This window comes from Calliopsis andreniformis, chromosome 9 (genome assembly GCF_051401765.1).
Source record: "Calliopsis andreniformis isolate RMS-2024a chromosome 9, iyCalAndr_principal, whole genome shotgun sequence".
In the NCBI taxonomy this organism is placed as follows: domain Eukaryota; kingdom Metazoa; phylum Arthropoda; class Insecta; order Hymenoptera; family Andrenidae; genus Calliopsis; species Calliopsis andreniformis.
This window is the reverse complement of record NC_135070.1, coordinates 20,087,882-20,111,508: the sequence shown is the minus strand read 5'-3', so window position 1 is coordinate 20,111,508 and position 23,627 is coordinate 20,087,882. Positions and strand designations below refer to the sequence as shown.

The following is a 23,627-nucleotide window of genomic DNA, read 5'->3' as shown; positions in this document are numbered from 1 at the left end:
GCTCCACGAACTCGCGATAGATCGAGGAGATTCGGGTTCTGGGACAATGTGTCCAACTTAGCATGCTGGAGAATGCTTCTGTTGATGCATGGAGGCCATTAAGCACCGGTTTGATAGTTTAATCACGACCTCACCTGTGTCGTTCTTCACCCACTTCGACCTAGTTCTACCTTGAAAACGCTAATCCATAGTTTGGAGTACATGAAGGTTCATTCAGTGCAGGCGAGCGACCGCGATAGCATATCTGCGCGCCACTCGACCGATGAGGACTCCTCTAAATCGACGATACTTTTTGTTCGTGGTCGTTCGCGTTCTATCTCTCAACCTGAACTCTTTATGTTCCAGCCGTGCCTTACCTCGTTCCATATTTTACTCGATAAAGCGTGGTTATAGCAGATTTACGTAGCCCATAGTAGCCACAAACTGATTTCACCCCTTTCAAGCCCTTGTCACTTTTTCTACCACGCTACCACTCTTAAAACGCAGGTCACTCTCACAATTCAGATGACGATCACGTTAATTCCACAGTAATCCACGTGCAGATGTTATAGGATGCACTGAGGGTATCCACATTTGGAGCACCCTAGATTATTTTCTAGTTTTCCATTTGAAATCTTGCTGCAAAATCCACGAGGCGCTGGTAGAGCAATCCTCGATGACAGGGCGAGTGGCTGGGTCCGTTTCCTGAGCACAGTGGGGCGCCAGGGGAGGGAATGGCGCGATTACCGAGATTTCGGGACGTGCTGCGATAAAAGATTAGATCTGTCGGACGTGCACGGCTTGGAGGTGTTCGAGACTGCACTTTAATCTCGCAAATGATGCGAGGACACGGTTCGCTACCCTCTTCCTTCGGCTCGAGGATCCCGCATAAAGAACACCGCTCTCGGGGCCTTTCGACTTGTTTATCGCGACGAGCATTCTAAGTGAAACGATTCCTCGCATGGCCAAGGGAAACTGAAATGTCGCTCGAGCGGATTGAATTTTGGAGGAGGTCGAGGGAGTAGGATGAAATCTGCAGAGTTTAGAAATTTAAGGACGTTTAACTTGTTAAACAGGGAAGATGCTTCAATTTAATATTTGAAGATGCTTCTGTGTTTGAGTAAGAAGACTCTTCCTGAAAATTTAATTTTGTTGTCCTCCTTGACTCTCTTTACTCTAAGCGATTTTTATGTACTTATGCCTGCAAAATTCATCGCGAACTCTCTAACTTTTTAGTGCCTGCAACTACCCAGAGTAAATACAATTTCTCTTTTTCCAATGCGCTTCAAGAAATGAAAAACCTAAAAGCTAATTAATCCTAATGAATATAATCACGAGATCGTATCTGCATTTTGTCAGAGAACAGAGGTAATGATAAAGTTAATATTTCCCGAAACTACAGACTCGCTGATTAGAGGCGGCTCAGAGAACATAACTCCCTCGCCTTTGGGTGGACCGACCATGGCCGTCGCTGCGAGCGAGACACCGTCGGCTGATTCAAACTACGTGCGCGACATACGCGTACCAACACGGCACACGTGCGAGTTATGCTAACAATGCACGCATACGTACAGTCGCGATCCAATTTTCCACGTGCTCCGGTAGCGTATCGCCGACGGCGTAAGCGGTTTACGGGCATGTCATAGGCTGGCCACCTGTCCAAATGCAATTGCGGCTCGCGCGCTGCACCGACGCCGTTGAATAATTTTACGATAGTGTCGGGGACAGTTCCCAGGCATTGCAAAGCTGGTCCACGACTGGCCAGTTGGAGATACGATCCAGCGTCGTCGGTCGCGTTTCAGCCTCGGGAGAATATTGACCGTGCGCGAGGATTGCTATGAACCAGATGGACTTTACAAGGATTGACGGAAGGGAAACGACCTCTCCAAGTGCGGGCGAGAGAGCGTCGGGCAGGGAGGAAGCGAAATATCACCGATCGAAGTGGAACACCGCACCGTGGCGAGGAGGAAGCGTTCTCTGGACACTGTGTCCGCGAGGAGAGCGCACTGCTGGGATGCTCGGTCGCGCGATAAATTACCCGTCAATCGAACGCGCGCCCCTGCCTCTTTCAACCCCCGGAATTATAATGCGGCGAGGCTCTCGCGATAAATCATACAGGTCTGTTAAATGGTTGCTGAGCGCGCGCAACGAACCCGTAAATCTCGCTTCAAACGATTCGCGAGCAATTTCTACGCGAGTAACCAAACTCTGGATCCAATAAATCGCGGGCCGGGTAATCGTTGGAAAAATTAATTCGCCGATCGATAAGTATTTTAGCGGATTATCGGGACGGTCAGCGACGCGCACTTTGTCAATGAAACACAGTGGCCCCTGCGGATCGCTATCTGGCTTTTCCGAAAGCGATGCAAAGATCGATGAGGGGGCGACGGAGATACAGCGAATTCAATTTCCTTCCGGTGACTGGCCATAGGAGGACGACTTTCTTGCCGTTTTCCGAGCGTCAATGGTGCGTGCCCCATCCCGGAGATGGTAATTGAATTTCTACGAAATCCGATCGCAAGAAGGACCGCAGGGGGTGGAGTCACGATGACGACGCTCAGAACGCCACGTTCTCAATCGCCACTTTTGATCGAGCTTAATCGAAAGTCGTGTTTCCTCTGCGCTGTCTCTTGATTTCGTCCACATCGAAAGCTGGTCCTGGAAATCGCGACAAAATTCCTTCTTGTCGAGGTATCGATCCTAAATAATCCCACTGGTGTTTACAGTATTCTCAAATTCTGTTTAGGGAAGAGGGAAAATCCTGGCGACAATTTCCACGTTCGAATTTTCGACGAGATCGAAGTTTTCCGACGCACCGATTTCTAGCTTTTCCGACGGCAACAAAACCGATTCGACGATCCAAAATCTAATCTTCCGAATCGGTTGCCGAAATGTGGTCGGCCAAAATTGGACCGTTCCGCGATCGCTGGAGCACTTTCACGGATCGATTTTCCGACGATTTTCCGACGCGAACGTCGGCGGCGAAGTCCGTACTATTTTCAGCAATAGTAAGCGCGAGGCTTGTCTATGTCGGCCGCTAGTTGCTCGCGTAGTACTCGAGGGTGGGGGGTTGGCGCGCGCCTTCTTAAAGCTTTGCGGTTTTTTCAAAAGCGGCGCGTCGCCCCCACCACCGCCAGTCGTTGCCCCCACCAGCGTACGGTGCACTCTGTTCCTCGTTTGATTCGCGGTTTCTCCTCTATCGTTCCAGCTCGCTCGTTCGCGTCGCGATTCGCTCGTCTCTGTTTATCTTCGTCTATCCCGCTCCCTTTCCTCTCGCCCTTCTCGCTCGCTTCGTTCCACCACCTCTCTACGCGATGACGTTCCACGTTCCCCTCTCGGCCCCTCGCCGCTCGTTGCATGCCTCTAGCTCTTTTTCCGCCGCGATCGCCTGCACCGGCTGCACCAGCTCGACTATCCCAGCGTCTCGAGCCTCGACCTTTACGACTCGGCGGATTTCAATCGAGTTTCCTATCCCAATCGAATTTCCATGACCTGCATCGACAACACGGCATTTTCGGTCAAAATTGACGACACGCATAGGTGCCTTATTGCCGACCAGATCTCGCGTGGAATTGCAAGGTCGAGTACTTTACGAGCATGAATAATTTATGTCCTAGCTCGCCAGGCGAGGCAACGATGTCGCAAGAGCGAGCGATTGGTTTCTTGCTCCGTTGCAACGCCTTCGCTGATTACTCAAGGCTCCTTCTGTGCACCGCGAAATCTCGCGTACACCTCGAGTTTGGCCTTTCAGAAGTTTCCCAGAGACAAACGCGATGACTTTATCGTGGCCCCGCGATGCTGCGCGGCGAATCAACACGGATGCCTCGCTGCTCTATCATTAGGACAGGTTCCTCCGTCAAGAAAGTTGCTAGAGAAGTTCGCTCTGCCACGGCAGCCGCGATTTTCGGCCCTTTAGCGCTGTAATTTCGGTGAAGTTTGACGGAAGATGCTGCTTCAGCGAGGTACGCCTGTACCAGCCCGAGTGGCTGTCAGGCAAATAGGGGTAATTATTTCCGCTACCCAACTACGTTTCCGCGAATAAGTCACGCGAGCGTTTTATAGAAACGGACGACACATCTGCGAACGCTTGGGAATTGTTGCGTGAAAATTACGGTGCCAGCTAATCGCTGCTCGATCCAGACTAGTTATTACGCTAGATTGAACCGGAAGCTTGACGGGACCGCTGTCTACTTTAAGGTCAGATCGATTGGCCTCCGCAAAAAAGCACTTGTCAAGCCAAGAAACGTGTTGCTTGTCAATGCAAGGGTCTTTGAAGCCTCTTCGAGAAGTCTGCAAATGCTGACTCGCTCAGTTCCTCAGGATAACCATTCCTCGTCCCGAAGAAACGACTTTCGGCGTTCTCTGAGCCGCTTCCTCGGCATCGACGCGGAGAACCGTGGGCCGATCGGTCCTCCGGGGCCGAGTCGGCGATTCGAGGTCCCCACGAGAGATAAAATCCTGCGGCACGGCGAAACGGCCGTGGAGGGAGAGATGCACTCGGCTGCAAGCGGGGAGAACTAGCTGGACGCGGCGCTAATGCGCCTGCTAACCTTACTTTCGCATTGCTAGACTCAATTCATGCCAAGGCTGACTGGGTGCGTTGCCCTCCATTGCCCCTATGCTGCCGTCATTGGCGGTCTCTCCTTGCCCCTCGGGAGCTCTGGCAGTCGCCGTCGCCCGCTGCCACACCGCCCACCGACAGTTTCTTGCCCCCTTCCCCCTCCGCTGCACCCCCTCGTCCAGACTGCTTAGCCCCTGCTAGGCGACTTCGTCTTTGCTCGCGAGTTCGACTCCGTCTCCGAGCTTCTGCCTTTGCCCGATAGAAAAATGTTATCTTAGTGCCTGTTGCCTCTGTTATTTCAACGATTTCTCTGTGAAACGATAGCTAGGGATGTATGAATATTCCTCGAATCGCTTGGAGAATTAAATTTGGAGACACTGATTTTGGAGTCATAAATTTGGAGGCACTGTGTTAATTATTAGACGGTGTAACCTGCGCATGATATTGTTTCAGCGCTTGTCATGGAATCTAGAGTTTCTCTTAGTAATCACCTAGTGTCCTTGGATCTCTATATCAGTCGCTCTTATATTATTCCTGTTATCATTATTGTGGTACACGTTATTATCATCGTACGGCTGTTTGAAATTTTTATTATTCTGTGGCTTGCAGAACGCCGCACAGGGTCGATAAATCTATGCAGACAGACGTGAGATAAGTCAACTAATATCTATGTTTTGTTAAAGCAAGCAGACGTAGCGTATCCTAATGTTGAATTACGACAGCTCATATTTAATCGCAAAGTGTCTTCTGACAACCACTGCACATCCTTGAGGAATATTGTCCGAGGCCTATAAATCATCTGTCTATCCGACATCGACTCGAATTGCGTCGCGTTGCAGCCGTGCTGCAATTGCTTTAGACCTTAATCGGCCGCTCCAGCCTAAGTGTCCCAATTTCTCCTCATTCCGGCTGGCGTTCCGCCGCGCGCCTCGCCGCGACCTAAGAATCGCTCGACGGTTCTCCGCTCTCTCGCCGCTCCGCTCCGCTCCTTTTTCCCTCTTAACCTCTGCACCGTGGCCCATAGACGCGTCGTTCTCCGATGTTTGGACGTCGTCTCGAGAAATATTTGGCTACCAGATCGGGCCGATGCGAAGCAAGGAGAGCGATCACGATCGATAGATAAACGCGGCTGAGCCGAGACGGAAATAGAATTCGGAGGAACTGTTTTCGGATCGAATACGGGAAAGCTATTTCCGTTTGCGAATCTCCGTGCCCGCTTTTATTATTGTTTCGTCGGTCTTTTAAACCTCTCCACGGGGCTCCGTGAAACTTTTCGTTTTCCAGTCTTTGCCGTCTTGAATCGTCTCCAGAGAACTTCGATGCAAAAATCGCTTCTACGCGCCTAGCTAGACGAAAACTTTCCACGTCGAGTGGACTGTTATCAGCGTGGAGGTTTGCAGGCTCGTGTTTGATCGGCGATAACGCGACATCGGCCGCGTTTCGCGACTCTATACTCGCTCGCTCACTATTTCGAGCGAGAAACGCGGTTGGTATACAAGTGGGCTGCACTATTTCGCTCGAGACCGCTGGTAGTAGCGGTGACTATTATTAAAATCCTCGAGCACGGCATAAACTCCCCCAAAAATAAAACTGCAACCTCGACGCGTCGACGCTAGTTGAATCTGCGATTTTTCAAGCCTCTTCATCTCCTTTCTAAGGCAGATTTGATCATTCAAATAAGGGAAAGTCTCTTTTGAAGATCACATGATAGAGGGAATTTGTTGGAATTTTGTCAACTATTGTAGAATAAGAGGTTTGAAAATTTCCATATAGATCTATTTTAGGAAAACATTGCCATTTTCTTCACACCCAGAATGGCAACACTCCAAATGGGAATACCCCTTAAAACGGCGTTGAACCGTTGGGGAAACATCGATCTGTACCTCGACAGGAACCAATCAGGGAATGCTCGATTTGATTCTCAAACGTGAGTCGGGAATTCGATGGTCCCCGATGGCGGAAGGGGTCATTAATTGATCCCACGATTGGTGTCAGGAGATCCGCGTCAGTTTCTGTATTTGCATTAGCAACGAATACGTCGTTGAACGCGACGCTTATTTATAACTTTTTCATCCGGCGAGTTCTCTTATCTGGCGCCTTGCCATCGGTCTTCTCTTTCTCTCCTCGAAGCTGCTCCTCGTTGCAACTGCATGGCACGTTGATCGCGACCGACACGGTGCCAGCACGTCTTCGTGTCTTGCTGCTACGTTAGTTTATGTCTGTACACCGACGCTTTCCGAAATTACTATTATGTCTTTATCGCATTAACTAAAAAGTAGCGTAGAAGGTGTTGAAGAATTTTAGGTCGAAATTTTATAGATAGGCTGTGACTAGCATATGATATTTAGTAGAAATTTCTATTTTTAAATAGACCTGTTTTTTATGCAGATATTTCTTTTACCAAAATTTACTTGCTTAGATCTGAAAGAAATTGTTACACAATACAAGTAATTTCCTAAGCAATTCATTTGAATGCTCGTTACTGCATATCTTCTCAGTGACTTCCACATAAATTCCAGAGGGAGCAGCCAAAAGGCTGAAGCTAAGTTTAAGTTGAGAGTTACTTTACGAAGAGAAGGGAAAATAGAACAAGACAAGATGAGAGAATTAAGAGAAGTTAGTTAAGATGTTGCTTAATAAAAGATCTAGTCTCGCGTTTAAATGCTAAGTACATTGTGAGAGTATGTAGTCAGACGAAAGGGAATTATGATAATTGAAAAGAACCTTGAGACTTGGTAGGTCGACGATGAGACGACGAGGACAATTGTAAAGAGGGTAGGCATTAGCACGTATCATAAGGGAATGGATGAAGGACAAGCGAAAAAGTCTTCCCGTTTCAGCTGGGACGTTGTTGGAGGTCCCCTCGTGATCTTCTTAAGGGATACACTTTTTTTGCGGGGTCAAGATTGCGAGAATGAGAGAGCAGTCCGAATCGGCGAGAAAACGAGGAAAGGAACAGTTCGGGATGAAAAAGTGGATGGATCTTGTCGATTATGGCTAATCGATTTTCGCGCTATAATGAGCCGATTGGTATGAACATGCTCAACGCATTCGACAAAGCGTGACAGCAGGTTGCAGGAACCTTATGACGTGCCACATGCAGCTTATGTCCGACGCAGACGAGTTATTTGTGTGGCTGCACGGGACGTTGTTACATAATATATATTTTCCCTTTTTGCGGAGTACTATCTTTACTCTGTTTCAACTGAATTGTTGATTTCATTGACCTTCACGGCGTGAAATTCGTCTGGCCAACATCCACTTAGCACTTTGCACAATTAGCACTGTGGTTTAAACTTAGAGTTATGGAATCCAATTTAAAGTATCCACGATTTTTGTACTCACAAAAAGAAGTAAAATCCTTGGGAGTAATATTGGAGACTAGAATGTGACTTGATCGTCGAAGAAACTTTAGGAGCAATATCGACGTTGCATGGAGAGAGTTTGGATCGATGCAGGCGGAGGATGCACTCGTCGATTGCTCGGTCCGCGCAACATGCCGCGATACATAAGGTAGACCCGTGCAAATTGCCGTGCACATTGGCCGTGCACGTTGCGCTGCTCTCTTTCGGAAGGATGCTACTCGCGCGGGCTGCCGCCGTTCCGTACACCTGTTTACATGGGTGCGGCGCGCGAGCACGTTGATATTAAAAGGATTTAACGTGGCGTGCATCGGTCGGCGAGAGAGTTACGTCGAAAGGGCGGGTACATCGCGAAAGAATCAACACGTTTTTCCGTCCCATCTCGTCTGTCTTTCGAGTGCATCGATGCATCACGGGAGAATATGCACGCGGTTCGAACAACTCTAGCGATTTCTACAGCGTTTGCTCGACCTTTCTCGACCATTCTTTTTTTTTAAATTATATGACACACTTGCGAGGAAAGCGCCAGGTGGCCTTGCATCTTTCAAGGCACGCGCCCCTGCTTTGAATCGTCGCCGTGATTCACGAGGAAAGTTATGGCCAGGCCAGACAAAATTCCTCACGGTTCGCCCATTGTTCTTACAGCGTAATTAGAATACGCTAGCTGGAAGTTATGATTTCGACGCTGTTCCGTGAGGTCACTGAATATTTTGTCTTTTCGGTTTTTAGAGATAGAGTATCTAACGCTTGAGTATCTCTAGAGTACGTCTTTTTTAATTTCAGACCGAGATAAGGTTCGGATTAAATTGCGATAGATAAATTACTGATAAGGAGGATGAGAACGTTGGATGGAAATGGAATTAGTTTAATGAAAGTAGCGTACGTCTAATTATCAAATTTCTAATAATCCTCTATTCTAGTTAAAAAAAATTATAGAAATATCAAAGTGATTGTGACAGAAAGAACACATTAGTCTCTCCCGATATATTCACATTTTGCAGAACATCTTGGTTCAATAAAACTGATACAATTTCTCTGTGTACCAAGACCGTATCTACAAGTTACCTTCGATTTACGATGAATGCATTGGGCGATCGACCACAGATCGAATAGCACCATCAACATCGAATTTTCCAAGTTCCCCTCCAGACTGGAGAGCGACTGCAGAGTCGCAAGTAGCTTGTACCTCACGTATCGAACTGGTCAGACAACGCTTTCCGATTCCACTGTGCAAAACGAGACTCGTAGGCAAATGCGAGTCGATCGATCTTTTAGATCATGTTCGTGGCCAGGTTTCGCGATACTATCGCTCGCAGCCCACCAGTCTCTCTGTGTATTGTGTTTCCTATTCTCAGTAGGTTTCTCCTTCGTTTCCAATATCATAGCCGAGCTTTGTGCCTTCGACTTCTGTCGAGCGGAAACCAATAAGTGCATCAGAAAGAAGGGCACTCTCTCATCGGCTTCTTTGTCCCACACGCGTGCACACGAAATTCCATTTCGATCTTGAAACATGGACCCGGGAAAGCCCTGTAACTCGATACACCAGCTTTCTTCGAGGTTCGCCGCTCTCCGTGCCTTTGCTTTGCTTCGCTTTTTCGCGAAACCGGGGAGAAACATCGAAACAAATTTGTTTCCGATCACTTCTAACAGCATAGCGAACAGAAAACATATATAACCTCCATGCTATGCGAACGCTGAAACATCGAAGTGTTCTGGAAGCTTAGGGAATTATAAAGATAGTTCCATTCCAGGGAATAGTTTCAATGCTTCATCGCGTAGGTCGAATTGATCCAAGCAAGCTCCGTCTGGAGTCGCCTCGCGAAGGAACGCGTTCGCGGTTGCTCTCGACGCGCGATTACACGATTCTCCAAGTTCGTCCATCGGTCTGTCCATCCGTCTGTACATCTGTCCATCCGTATGTCCGGCCGACCACCCGTCCGTCGCTTCTCGTCCGGTCCGCTCGCGTTGCTTCGTCCGCGGGGTGGCTGACCTAGCAGAAGGGGTCGTTGCACTCGGTTGGGCCTGCTTTCATCCCCTCCCCAGGTCCTCTGGTTCTTCTGGTCAGCCTCGCGGGACCTAACCGCTCTTCTGCTCCTCTGCTCGCCTCTTCCTCCTCCTTCTTCCTCCCTGCCTTGTCTCTTTCTCTCCTGCCCCCTTCCCCATCGCGTACCCACTCCCACCCCCCTGATCCTCTGTTCCTCGCGTCGCTTTTTCCTCTCGGTCTTCTTTAGACCGTTCTTCCTTCCCTTCTTCTTCCTCTTCTTGCCAGGTTCGACTACGCGGTTCGGCTATTCGATGGTGTACCCCTCTCCTCGTTTCGTGTCGTCCATACGTGCACGTTCGCCAGTCTACTCAACCCCCGAGCCCCCGTAGCCAGGTCCAAAAGAAATTATAGTTATTTACCGTCGGCCCTTTCGGATAGTCGGTTATTTCGCGGTAGTTGTTCCCTCTCTTGTAGGCATAACTCGACTTGGGAACCGAGAGACAACTTCTTCGTTCGCCTTGCTGCAAAGGGATGAGAGTCACGATAGAACGAGTCGGCTCGGTCGCCGGGGAGGGAAGAAGAGGGATAGATGAACGGGGGAGGAGAAGGAGGAGGAGGAGGAGGAGGAGGAGGAGGCGGGAGCGGAGGAAAGAGGAGATTCGGGAGAGGATGGGGCTTGCGGTAATGCCGGGTGATGTTGCTGCCGTTGCTGCCGCTCGCCAGCGATGCCAACCCCGATGTCGTGGAATGAGGAATCCTCCTTTTCCCTCCGTTCTTTTTGCCTTTGACAGGGGACTCGCGATAAGCATCGCATGCGATTCGACTATCTCTTCGCGCGATCTCGTGGAAATTATGATTCCGTAGCTGTTGTGTCCACAGTCTGTTTCGTTACTCCTTGCCTCAATCATCCTTGAGATGTTTCTCTAACTCGCGAATGAAGCTATTTGCTTAAACCTATCGAGACTAGTTTTCTCACCCAGCTGATTTCTGGGTTCACCGAAGAAAGAGGAACGAAGCGAGCAGACGAGGTGCAACAAAAGCAGCCAGAGGGCAGATGCAACGACTTCTAGATCACGGCGCGGTTCGGTTTCGTGATACTCCTGGCAGGAGTCAATGCCTTCTCGGCGAGAAGCGAAGAAATGGAGACGCGGGGCGAGGAGAAAAAAAGGCCCAAGGAAATCACGCTGTTTTCGACGGGATTCACGAAGCGTGCATGACGGAAATGCAGCGCGGTCGTGCAGCGGTGGCACGAAAGCCGGGCCAAGACAAAAAGTTCTCTCCGCAGGGGAGGAAGAGAAAGGAGGAAGCGCATAGAATGGAAACGAGAGAGGGAAGAAATCTGCCTCGGTCGGGGGGAGGGGGCATCGGCCAGCAACTCGACCGGGGGCTGAGGGGAAGGGCGGTGGAAAAAGTTTTCGGCGGTGTGTTCGTGCGAGCAAGCGTTGCCGCTCCAAGGAGTCGCTAGGTATCTTCGTGCAATCGTGATTATAGCCCTCCCGTGTTTTATTGCGGCGTCGTTTCGCTCCATGCTCCCTCGCGATTCCCATTTCACGCGCTCCTGATGGACTTGCCAAACAGTGGGACTTTAAAAGAGAAACCAGGAGAAAATTTAACTAAGACTCTAATTTAATTGAGGCTTTATACAAATTCAAATTAGAATTTGGAGTGTGAGGTACATTTTTTAGAATAATAATTCTAAAGTTTGACAAACATTGCAGCTAGCTTCGTTAAATCTCGGTTAACACACAGATACAGTTGTGAGCCGAGTAAGCAATGATTACATATTTTAACAGTGCTCACGTCACAGATGATTTAGTATCACCCAGACTGTTAATTGGTCAATTGCTTAATTGAACAAACATTTAAGCTGAAACCTCTGTAATCTGAGTTACGGTAACTTTAGAGATCTCTTAACTCACAATTAGACTATGTAATGTAGGTTACCCAAAATGTTCCTAGAAATTCAACATCAAATATGTTTAACTGTGGCTCATTTGGATCAGTACTGTAATTGTCACTTTGTCGAATAATCTCTGAGCCTCTTGGACAACCTAATACTTCCTCCGCGATTTTCTCGCTCGAGTTCTCAACTAACTGTCAATTGTAGAATCCATCGAATCGATTGTGCTCCAACTAATCTGGCCTGTCCAGGTCGAAGGATTTAGCGATTCCAATTGCATAGCGGAGGGACATGGGAAGGGAGACAGTAATAATTCTTTTCCTCGTAGAGAATGGAAAGCGATGCTATCGATCCGCGCTGCGCCCTTTTCGGCCACAGCTGCAGAAGCAATGGCTCGCGAACTATCCGTTCGCGGATTTAGGTTTTCAGTACGAAATGGCGCGGATCTGACTTATCGCGTGACGTACGGGCCACGGCGAAGCGATAAGGTCGTTTGTTTGCTGTGCGCTCGCGAGGCGTTCCAGACTATGATAGAGATTAGCAGTTATCTCGACTACGAGCCACAAGGAAGTCTCTGTCCGTTCGCCAGTTCTATGTCAATATTATTTCAATGACCGGCCTCGTGCAAACAGTGCCGCGAACCTTTGGCACTGCGACGCATCTGATCGAGAAGTCAGGTTACCAACGATATTAGTCCTCGGCGATTTCTGCTTAACCCAAGTTTGCAAGTTTCCTTAGCTCGGAGTACTCCGACTCCAAATATAGTTCTTCAAAACTAGTCATGGGATTATATACGAGGTACATTAATTAGTAATACACCTTCGAGTCACCAAACTAGGTCTCCAGAACTCTGAGAAAAATGGTGCTTCCTAGGAACTAGTTCTCCAGAGTGTGGCTTGCACGTTACCAATATAACCACTGTTTCCTCGGTATCTATAGAACACAGAGAAACCCAATATACTTTAGACTTGACACGGACTCGAACTCTAGAGTCCAACTTCCTGGAGATCCATTACACCAAACCCTTCTTGCCCCAAAGCCTGAGCTTTAGTCTGTGTCGGATCTTGTCTCTCGTAGACAACGAACAGACAGCTACGACGTCGACGCATGGACCTTAACGTTCGAGATCTGTCGAGAGTCGAAGGGTTGGAGAGACGAAAGAAAATCAGGTGGCTGGTGATGGACCAACGAATCAAAGAGGCAGTTTCATTCACGAGCGCTTCGAACGGAGCGCGCGTCCGCGTTCCTTTCGTCGTGAGACTTAAATTATTAATGCCTGGTTGCTGCTTTGGACACTCATGCAACATTTATGGGAGGCGGCGGTTCGAGGAAACAGCGGCCGAGAGATTCGCCGATTCGCCGTGAGCGAATTCGCTTGACCTTTATAATAAAAGCAGGCCCGAAATAAGTCTAGTAGTGGATTCAGTGAGCAACACTCATTATAGCTCGACGATGCGCGCTTCCTCCTGCTTGTTCTCCCTTTCCATAAACCAGACGACGCGTTCTCAGCAAAATTCTGACGAAGATGGATACTCTCGCGGGGTGCTCGCGACAATCCCCGTGCCTGCTTGGTACACTATCTCTGATGCCAGAAGAAGCTAAGAGTGAGCAAGCTGAGGCAAGTTAAAGCATGAGGTCTTCTAGTGAGAAATAATAGCTAAAAATTGGATCAAACATATGTGAGACAGTGACTAAGAATCATAAATAATACACAAGAGATCAAGTGTAGACCAATCCCAGATTGTCGTCATCCATAGTTAAATATGATGCACAGTGATGCGCACTTCAGAAAGCGCGAAAAAAATATGTACTCAAGTACATGTGTACCTAAGAGCATGTGTGTTCAACACCACGTGTCTCCAAGAATGTTTACTCAAAGTGATTCATTTCCCACAAGCTTGAAGATTCAATGTATCACTCAGAGGCTATAAAAGATGAAATACCTAGTCGTTTATCCAGCAATTAGTCTCGAAATCATAGGTTTGAGCACTAACCGGTTGCCCCTGGCATCGATAACTCGACAGAATGACAGATTCGTTTAATTGAATCTGAAACTCGAACCGCCAAAGCTAGCCGATTGATATTTCGACAGGAGCCATGCGGCGCCTCATTTGTTTCCGGGCGTTTTTCAATTTCCTTTCCAGTTGGACCCGAATCGGCGTGGCGACTGGCTTAATACGTTTTCAAGGACCCTCGATGAATATCAATCTCCTGTTGAACGCGCGTGAAAGAGCGGGGCACTCTTGGAGCGACGCGTGAAAAGCGTCGAGTGCCCTCCAGCATTTTGCCGAATTACACTCAACTCAGCGCAGAGTCGGTGGAGGCTGTTTAAGAGAGTCGACGCGACAGTTCGATCTTTCTGTCGAAAACAAACCTCTAGTCGGTCGTTCCAGCGTGCAAACACTCGTGTCGTGTCGATTCGAAAAATTTCTCCAGCCGAAGCAAAGAAGTGGACGTCGTCGAACGTCGTGGACGACCTGACTTTTTGCAGTTAGAGTCGTGTTTACGTTACAGAGGCGTCTGGTTGCATGCCTCCGAAGGCAAGCGTTTACAACGACGCCATTCACTCCGCCTCGGTGTTTGCCGCGCGTTATCGAGCGTATTGCTCGCGAGCCAACAGCCTGTTCCACGCTTAGTTTCGATAATTGGAATTATCATCGACTACTCGTTCCTCGTCACTCGACCGTTCATTGTTCTCCCACGCGTTTTATATGGTTTCTCGGAAAGTCATCCGTGGCGTCCGCGGAAAACGCGAGCGAGGGGAGCTGAAGGAAGTCAGCGCTGCGTCATTTAATTAAAGCCACTGGTAGGCGAGGGGCTACGCGAGCGCTGTTTGAAAATTTAATTTAAAAACTCATTTCGATGCGGCGACCGTCCTTTCTGACGCTGCAATCCTCAGATTAGCGCTCCTGTTTCTACTTGCCGCCTGCTCCTCCATTTTCCATTAGTTCCTGCATACATTCCTGCAGGCCATCGCCCCGCTCCAATTTTCCGCTCCTGTCTCTCAAATCGAGTGGAAAAACTTGCTCGCACTTGGCAATAATTACGACAGGGTCGTGATAAAGTCACGGAAAAAATAGCCTGGACCCTCGGTAGCTCGAGAACAACAAAGTTCGACCTGCAGTGGGAGATGGTCCAGCGATAGGAAGTACGTTCTAAAGATTTTCTATCCAGAGGAAAGGAGGACCGCGATTACAGGGGAGACAATAAGGAAGATGTCAAGGGGATGGACGTCGGAGGGTGAGAGAGAGTTAACAACAACAGTTCTCCCTGAGCAGGAATCGGAGAATCGGCGGGCGAGGAGGAGGGCATAATGGCGCAAAGCTGGCGGTCGAGTATCGCGACGGGCCATCTTTGCTCTTTGTCTCGGTGACCTCTCTCCGACGCAGATTGCTTTTGGGTATTATACGAGAGACGTGGGCATAATACTCTGGCGCTACCTGGCCGTTGCCCGTGCGCTACCACTATTCCTGCACTAACGGTATACGGCCGAGTACACTGGTCGTGTAACGGCCGACTGGTTTATTGCGGCCCACTAAAACGGCCGAACTAAGTTCCCTCTATTCGCAACGCGGCCGGTTCCTATACGCTAACGAGGCCCCGTGAAAGCCAGATCACGATTTGATGCGCGTCCGCTAAAAAAAGACACGCGAGGCTCGGGTCCATGGATCATTCTGACAATTCTGCTATGAGGTCACGACTTAATTATTCATACTCGCCTCGGTGTGTTTTATCGACGAAGTTGCTTAGCGTTAGCCCCGCGGAGGACTCGCGCGCCTCTAGTTCCTACAGAATAATACATGGTCAGCCAACGAGAACGATGATGGGACAAGTTTTTGAGCATTTACGCGATGAATAGGTCAGTCTCCTTGTAGCGAATCGTTCTTCCCTTTTCGTTATTATTCATGCGCTGCGAATTGCCACCAGGATGTTGGCAGTGAACAAGATTTGCGCCAGAGAGAGATACTGCGAGGAGCTTTGGGGGTAAATTGAGCCCTTTGAGAGGGATACTATGGGATTCCTGTGACGGTGCAGTTGCGGTGGGTTTACTGTAGTGTTGGGTGGTAAAGGGACAGGGTGCTGGTGGTACTGAGGCACTGATGGTGGTGCTGGAATTTTAGTAGCGGGATATTAGATTAAAAGTGTTTAGTTTCTGAGACAAATGTTTAGATGACAGGAATGTGAACAGGTTTAGTTGTGGTGTGCTGTGAGAACTCTGCTTATGAGGAGAGGCCTATAACCCACAAGTGTAACGCTCACTTTTAAGTGAGATTTTGCGAGGTTGTTGAACTCGTCGAGTCGAAAACGCCAATACCCCTTCTTAGAGACATAGTAATAGTTCAGAAAAGTTAGTTTCGCGATCAAACCGGCTTTGTGTGCCTTACTTTTGTGAAATATTTGAAGGTTGAAAATTTGAAGATTTAAAAATTTGAATATTTGAAAATTTGAATATTTGAAAATTTGAAAATTTGAAAATTTGAAAATTTGAATATTTGAATATTTGAAAATTTGAAGATATGAAAATTGGTACTGAGAACTATTTAGTCGCTGATGCCGATATTCTAAAACTGTGGATCATTTTTAACACATCTGATTCTACTTAACAAGGTTTACTCCTGGAAACCTGACGTAGTATTACCTCGAGCCATGGAAGCCACAAACGCCCCATCAGGGAACTTTAGATTCTAATGGTCTCGGAAACTGTTGTAATGTGCTCCTTTTTTATCGCGCTAAAACCCGCTAGTAAAATTAGAGACCAATGCTCAGAGTTCCAAGTGATTCAAAGAAGAATTTAAATATAGATAAATATTTAGTAAAAGGTGTTCCCTAGTATTCCGACAAATCGATCTTTACAAATTAAATTATTTACATGTTTGTGAGCTACATGGTTATGCAGAAACACAGAATATAGGTAATTAAGATTGACAGATGTTTAAAAAATGAAATTCAAAAAAAAAGAGGTTCGTTTCTACTAAACCTGACCCTGAAGAAGGAACCATGAAGTAATACAGCTAAATTATGCATGCGGATTTCAAATTATGCTTAAATGCCTCGCGTAAAAGTCACTGTAGCTTTTTAAAATTCCGGTAGTATTAAAAGAATGTGAATGAACTTGAAAAAGAGTTGAATAGCGAATAGGTACGGTTAGATTGAAAATATATCTTCCACCAATTCAATGATTGATCTACCCGAAAGTTTGAATGCAATAATTCACAGATAAAACACAAGATAAAAGAATCCTACAACTTTCACAGCAGAGATCACTCGCAAACGTGTCGAGGGATCGTTCCAAGTCTCTCTGGAATTCAGGTTAGGTGATAATGGCGGCTGGGAGGGTACCAGAAGAACAGATCCCGTTCCAGCTGCGCCATCGAGAACCTTGGTTGTTTCGCAGCGAGGTCATTGTCTCGACTCAGACCTTGGTAATGACCACACCGAATTCTGCCATTAGAAAACGGCCTCGAAGTGTTTAGTCGTCGGCCACAGAAACTATTAGACATCCTTCGTCCGTGGCGAACGAGGCCTGAAAACGTGGTCAAGTTCGAATGGTGACCTCGATCGTCGCGTTTCTAACTTAGACGAGCGTTAGAACCGGAATAGAATAGCCCAGAGACCTTGAACACGCTTGGAAAACGCGGCCAAGATCAACCGAAAGTACGAGTACTCGCGTCTAACAGGCGACGGACTTGTTTCACTTCCTGCTTCGTGGGCCCAAGTGTTGCTGACATTAAAACAAGCGTCCTTCGGGAAGAATTCATTGTCTGCACAGCTGGATTCCCTTTTCAGGGTTGTCTGTACTCTCAAAGTCCAAGTGCCATTCCTCTAACTTCTTTGTCCGCATGCTTCGACACGGAATAGGATAAACTTGAGTTGCAGTGTTTTTTCAAGCCTCTCGCGAGAGTATTTTTTGCGGAAACAAGTAATTGTTTTTAACAGCCTGGAAGATATTTTTCAGATTCTCCGGAACCGGTTATCGATGCGTTGATCGAATAATCTTCACTGGTTTTCAGAATTTTTTTCCGTGAAGCGACAAAACACTTGGACGAGCATGTATAGAGAGTTTCATGAAATATGATCACAAGTATAAGTAAAAATGTAGGTGACAGAAATGATGAAAGTGATCTATAACAAGTTCTAATCTATTTTCTATTTTTTTTTTCACTGCAGTCACTTCAGTAGCAATAGAACAATGCTCGAAGTGCTTCCTTTGAATTCGATTATAAATGTACAAGGCTACGCAAATTTGAAGGCGGAAGTTCGTGTCGGAAAGTGCAACATCTGGCCCGATTGAGAGGTGATATTTATAACGGACTCGTACTTGGCATCGAGAGCAATTAGTCGAAAGTGGAAATTGGTGGACGGCGAGAAAATTCGATTTCTACAGCGCGGCCCAGGAATTTTATTTTCATGCCACGGATAAATCGGCCTTTGAAACGTCGAAATGAATAATTACGTTCTCACAGTAATGGTAATGGGAACAAGCCGGCCCGCTATTTCCGTCCGTTTGTTTACCTCTTTATTTCTGACTGCAAACCGGTCGGTCGGCCGGACGTTTCTCTGCGTTTTAAAATTCAAAGCCAGCTACGGCTGCCGGCCTTTTGTTCCTTCGCCTTATCTAGTCTCTTCGCGAGCTTAGCCTCTTAGCGAATTCGTCGGAGCACGAGTCGGTTTAGAGGAAATGCGCCAATTGATCGAAGAACGTGAGGGGAATACGAGGAATCCTGGTGTACTGAAAATTGAAATCTGACCGGAAGTTCTCAAGATCTCGGTCCTCGATGCTGGTAAATGCAGAATGTTTTTAAAGTAGCATTATCAAGATTCAGTAACATTTTGGGGGTTACATATGCAAAGAGTCTCCAAGCAGTTTAGTAAAATCTACAAATGCGATAATCGTGAAGAAACACCCTGTACATATGGTGATTAATATTTGAATAGGTTTTCAACATTTCTTTTGTCTGTGGGAATCGTCTCCTCTCTTCGATTGGAGCCGAACCTGATTTCTGAACATTTCTTTGTCCTTGGAAGCTCGTGCGGAGCGAAATTTAAATCGATGGGGACACGTTAATACGAGATGTGAAAAAAAATGAAGCTGGATTAATTAAGCGATGTTGAGCGGAATTCAGACTCGGTTCTTTCTCGTTTGACGGAAAGAAATGTCGGAACGCCCATGAATTGGTGAAAGAATGGGCCCTCCATATTTCACGTGTCACGGGGACAGAACGAACGTGACCGGAAGCCGATACCGAGGGTGAGAAAAATGAAAGGGTCGCTGACAGAATGTACAGGGATTTTTATAGTGGAGAATGTCTCGAATATTTCTTTCAGAAAAAGGAAAACGCAATTAGAATCTGTTCGAGCTGAGATCAAATTACTAGCACAAGAGTTTGCGAAGTTCTCAATTAAGAGCGTACAAAGCTTAAGAACAGAGAACTAAATATAAAAATTCTGCCCAACTTTTCCCAAGGGATGATACGTATTCTGTGAAAGTAACGATCCGAAAATCGACGTTTGAGGACAGTCGCAAGTACCAATCATTGTAGATGCGAAATAACCCTCGTCGCCAATTGGTATTCAAAGTTCGGCATCGTTTGCAGCCGCCTAGGCAGTTAGACGGTTACATAATAAGCGTTGAGAACCGGTGTGCGAGCGAGCGTTACGGCCACGTTGCGCAACTAAGCCGGAATAATAAGGATCCTTGATCGTTCTAACGAGCCTAGCTGCGAGCGACCGTCTGCGACCCTGCCATTAGAAAGCAAAAGTTAAGGCCGCCGGCTCATTCTAGTCAATCAAGATTATTTCCTCCCGAGACGGCCTTGATTCTGCTTTCTGTGCCAGTCTATTACCGCGAAGCTGCGCTAATGGAAGCTCGCGTCTCGTGACCTTTCCTCTCCCTGACGCAGCGGAAAGTCCAACGCGAATTTTCCCGTCACTGTCGTACACCACTGGATCTCAGTGTTTTACTTTCCACGTCCCTAATTATGTTAACGAGCCCAGTTTGCTCATTCGATAGAATTGGCTCTTATTGCCTCACTCCGAATTCCGTCGGACAACAGGTCAATTATATAATTGCGTGTGACGAGGTCGTGATTCCGATTAGAAAGCACGATCAAAGTCTCGGGTTTCTCTGTTGCCTACTGACAACGTAGCCAAGGTCCCTTCAAAGGGGATTTGGCTGTCTGGAACCTCTAACGGTATCCCTGGAGATCACAGACCATATTCTGCTACTAATCTTTAGCAGTAGCTAACAAAAACCGAGGACTTTGATTCGCCCACTATTTGTCCACGATAATGACCAGTCTTTCTCTGTTGAGTCTGTTCAACTACCACCGAACGTTCGTCTATGCCTCGCTGAAACGATCGGTCGAATGGCTCGCGTAACGACGTGCTAATCGTATCCTTGAATGGCGGTCTCATCGTTCCGCGTTGGAAATCCACGATCACTTCCAGCCGAAAGGATCTTTGCTCAGCCTTGGCTGTTAGGAGACCATCGTCTAATTCCAAGCGACCTCGAGAGTCGCTTGACCGTCTGCAACCTCTAACGGTATGGGTAAAAACCTAGTCGTTAAACAAACGATTCTTGTCCTTGGGTGTCTAGCAAGTCGCACTGGAAGGGAGCGAGCACTCTCGACAAGCGTCTGCTAATGTGATCGCGATAAACGTGATCCGCGAGATACGTTGCGTCGTCGAGCACACATCCACCCACACATCCAGAGCCATCCACTCGCTGCCACGTTCAATTTATCTTTTGCAAAAAATTCTATCATGGGTTTTACACGCTTCCCAGGTGAAGCCTGACATTTGTTGGCGTTGCTATTCGTGACAAATCGATGGTAGTTCGAGTATTCCAAATTTGTATTTTTGAAACAGCGCAGAGCGAATCGAAAAGTCGTCGAGTGAGTTTGGAGAATTTTTATTAACAGAGTTGTTAGAGTCCTCGGTGCTTGAATTTGCATCACCGAACGACGACTCCAGGTTTTCGATATGACATGAATATTTAAGTTTCTACGATACATGTGATCGTACAGTGAACTATTGACTCACATCAAAACATGAATTTTTTAGAGATTGATGCGTACATTATACAGTTGGCGCCAGTAATATAGCGTATTAATTATCAAATTTTACTCGCTGAGGATTGAGACACGGTCAGAGAGTGGAAAAAGACTAGAGAAGGTCTATAAAGGCATTAGAGACAAAAGTTTCCTGTGCCTTGGGTCGATAGTTATGTTCAATCCATCAGAAAAGTACTGTTTCAGAAGTGAAGAGAATACACCATGGCCAAATATTAAATTTCCCTGACCTACACATAGGTAAAAGACCCTGAACATGTCACAAGTAGAATAATGTGTCTCAGGGAAAATGACCGTTCATGGTCGGACCAAGGGTTGTTCTGTCAAGTGTTTTCATGGATGTAGAGTAAACACTAGATGGCAGACTAAGCATCCACGTCTAATCGCGTGACCTCGTGAGCTCATAATTCATGTCATTTCCAGGGAATTTTATCAGAGTCTCGTTTCCGCGAACAACGGAAACGCGTTTCTAGCCGAGATAACGAACCGACGAAATGGAGCTGTTTGGTCACGGGAGCAAATCGACGACCACGATGCTATGTTATTTCCATGCTCGATCGTTCGTCGAAACGTATTAACTGCAGCGTTGGGAGCCAGTGAGTCACGAGGAACGTGAGTCAATCTATTTTTCCCTGGGCTCCGCTCATTGTTCGAGGCGGACGTCAAACGCCGCGAGAAATTAAGCCACTTAAGCGGCGATTGGTCGAATCTAGGCCACCGAATTTACGATTCTCGTGAAATCACGCGGGTCAGGTCTTAATATTTGATACTTTCTTCGGTATGTAGGACGATAAAATAGAACGACTCAGAGATCGTAATATTTCCTGTGAACTTTCGAACAGGATTGGAACACGATGTCCACGAAAATGTTGTTTCTTAAGTCGTATTTAATATCGGTAGCAGTGATGGAACGCGGCAGAGTGCAAAAGGAATCCTACGAGGCCTCGTGGGACGAGGAAATCTTCGAAACGGTTTGCTTTAGCGCCTAAGCTCGCCTGATCAGTCACTGGAAAATTCCACTTAATCCACTTTGACCAAAACAGACGAAAATTCTGCTCCGAGGGTTACCAGAGTGGAACTACGAAAGGAATTCATTAATAAAACAGTAAAAGTTCTTTAATATGGTCGTCGTTTATTCAATGTTTGATGGATCAAGCAATTTGAAAAAATTTTGACTGTTATTTTCTATTTCAGTAATTTAAAGAAAATTTGTTAACTCTTCCATTATTTGACCAGCAATTTAGCAAAGGATTCGATCAAAGAATTTACGAAATACAATCAAGAAATTTTAAAGGAGACACGCAAACTGCAATGTCTGCAACTCTCCCTCGGGCAGCCATAAAATTACTGACTGACTGGGTGCATATTTTTAACCTGCTGGCGTAAACGCCATTAGATCGCGTCACGATCTATGACTCAATTCCTCTCGACTACGCTTGACTCAGCTTGGTCTGGCTAGGCACGACCTTCGTCAGTGTCACTAACCTATGTTACCACGTAAAACGGGCAGGAAGACGCGTCTAACGCGCTCCCGTCCAATGGAAGAGCGCTTTGGGCCTTGTTTAATTCGTAATGGTATTCCAAACACAGCAGGGGACGGCCAGACTTCCGTTTGATATCTGTTAGCCTTGAACTAGCATCGGGAACCTTGGCGTGCGTCTGCATGCCCGTAAACCACTTATTCTATGAATAGACACTGCGTTACGCGCGGAATCTTCGAGCTGGAACTTGGCCTCGAGAAGGATTCCTTCGTTAGATCGAGGGAAGCTGGGATTCAATTACGAAAGAAATTTTCCATTTTCCTCTTACCGGAATGCACTTTATTACTAATGCATATTTGTGAATAATCGAGTTAAAAAACTCTAGATTCCATGCATTCCCTCTCATGGCATCGTTGAAAATTAAAGGACAGAATTTGCAAAATATCTACGTCGATGCTTTCTGGTTATTTTAAATTTGCAATCTTCTCGAAATCTCTGCCCATGAAGATTAGCTTGATTAATGAAAGTGGAGATGAGACAGAGGAATTAGAAAGTTTGAAAGTTTTTGGTCGTGGTTTTCGAGCAGCTCGCTTGGCCGACAGTTTTTAGCCGAGTCGAATGTGAACGATTGGCAACGGACGTTAGCTGGGGTCTGTGACCAGCGGTCAATGACGAGGATTAGACTCAAGGCCGAATTAGAGCGAACGTATAGTCCGTTGGCGAAGTCTTCGAGCGAAAACAGAGACTATTGAGACGACACTTCAGTCGTTGGAACGAACACTCTTGAAGAAATCTATTTTTGCGAGCCGGGTCGCTCGTTGCAGCTGGCTCCTCGGTCGAAACACTCGACTATTAAAGTTTGGAATTTAAATCATAAACAGACCAATTGCGATTTCATCTCTCATTAGAGACCTACTTTTGTACCGTCCAATAACGATGAAGAAGACGACGTAAATCGTTAACGTTCAAACATAACTAAAAATATAATTTAGTATTCTTGAAAGTTGCCATTCTCAATTTGACGACCATAGGAGAGAGGACGGCGATCGATGGATCGATCGAGCGGTCGGTTGCGTAACGCGAAACCGCAGAATTTCTGAATACTCGAAAGCACGCTGTTTACAGCCTACGCGATCATGTTTATCGCGTGACTTCATTCACCCAGTCGAATTCCTCGGTTCGACTATTTTCATTCTTCGAACCACAGTCGCGGCGTGGAGCGTTGCGGGCGCGCTCACGCTCATGAAACACGAAATACCCTCTGGGTGGTCTGTCGGAGGGGGGGCATT

General features: G+C 47.0%; 1 protein-coding gene across 1 annotated transcript in view; it reads left to right on the top strand.

Annotated features, from left to right (window-relative positions):
- The window catches only part of LOC143182840 (uncharacterized), a 51,938-nt gene that overhangs the window by 13,891 nt on the left and 14,420 nt on the right, over positions 1-23,627 (top strand). The gene's annotated exons all lie outside the window — the stretch shown is intronic.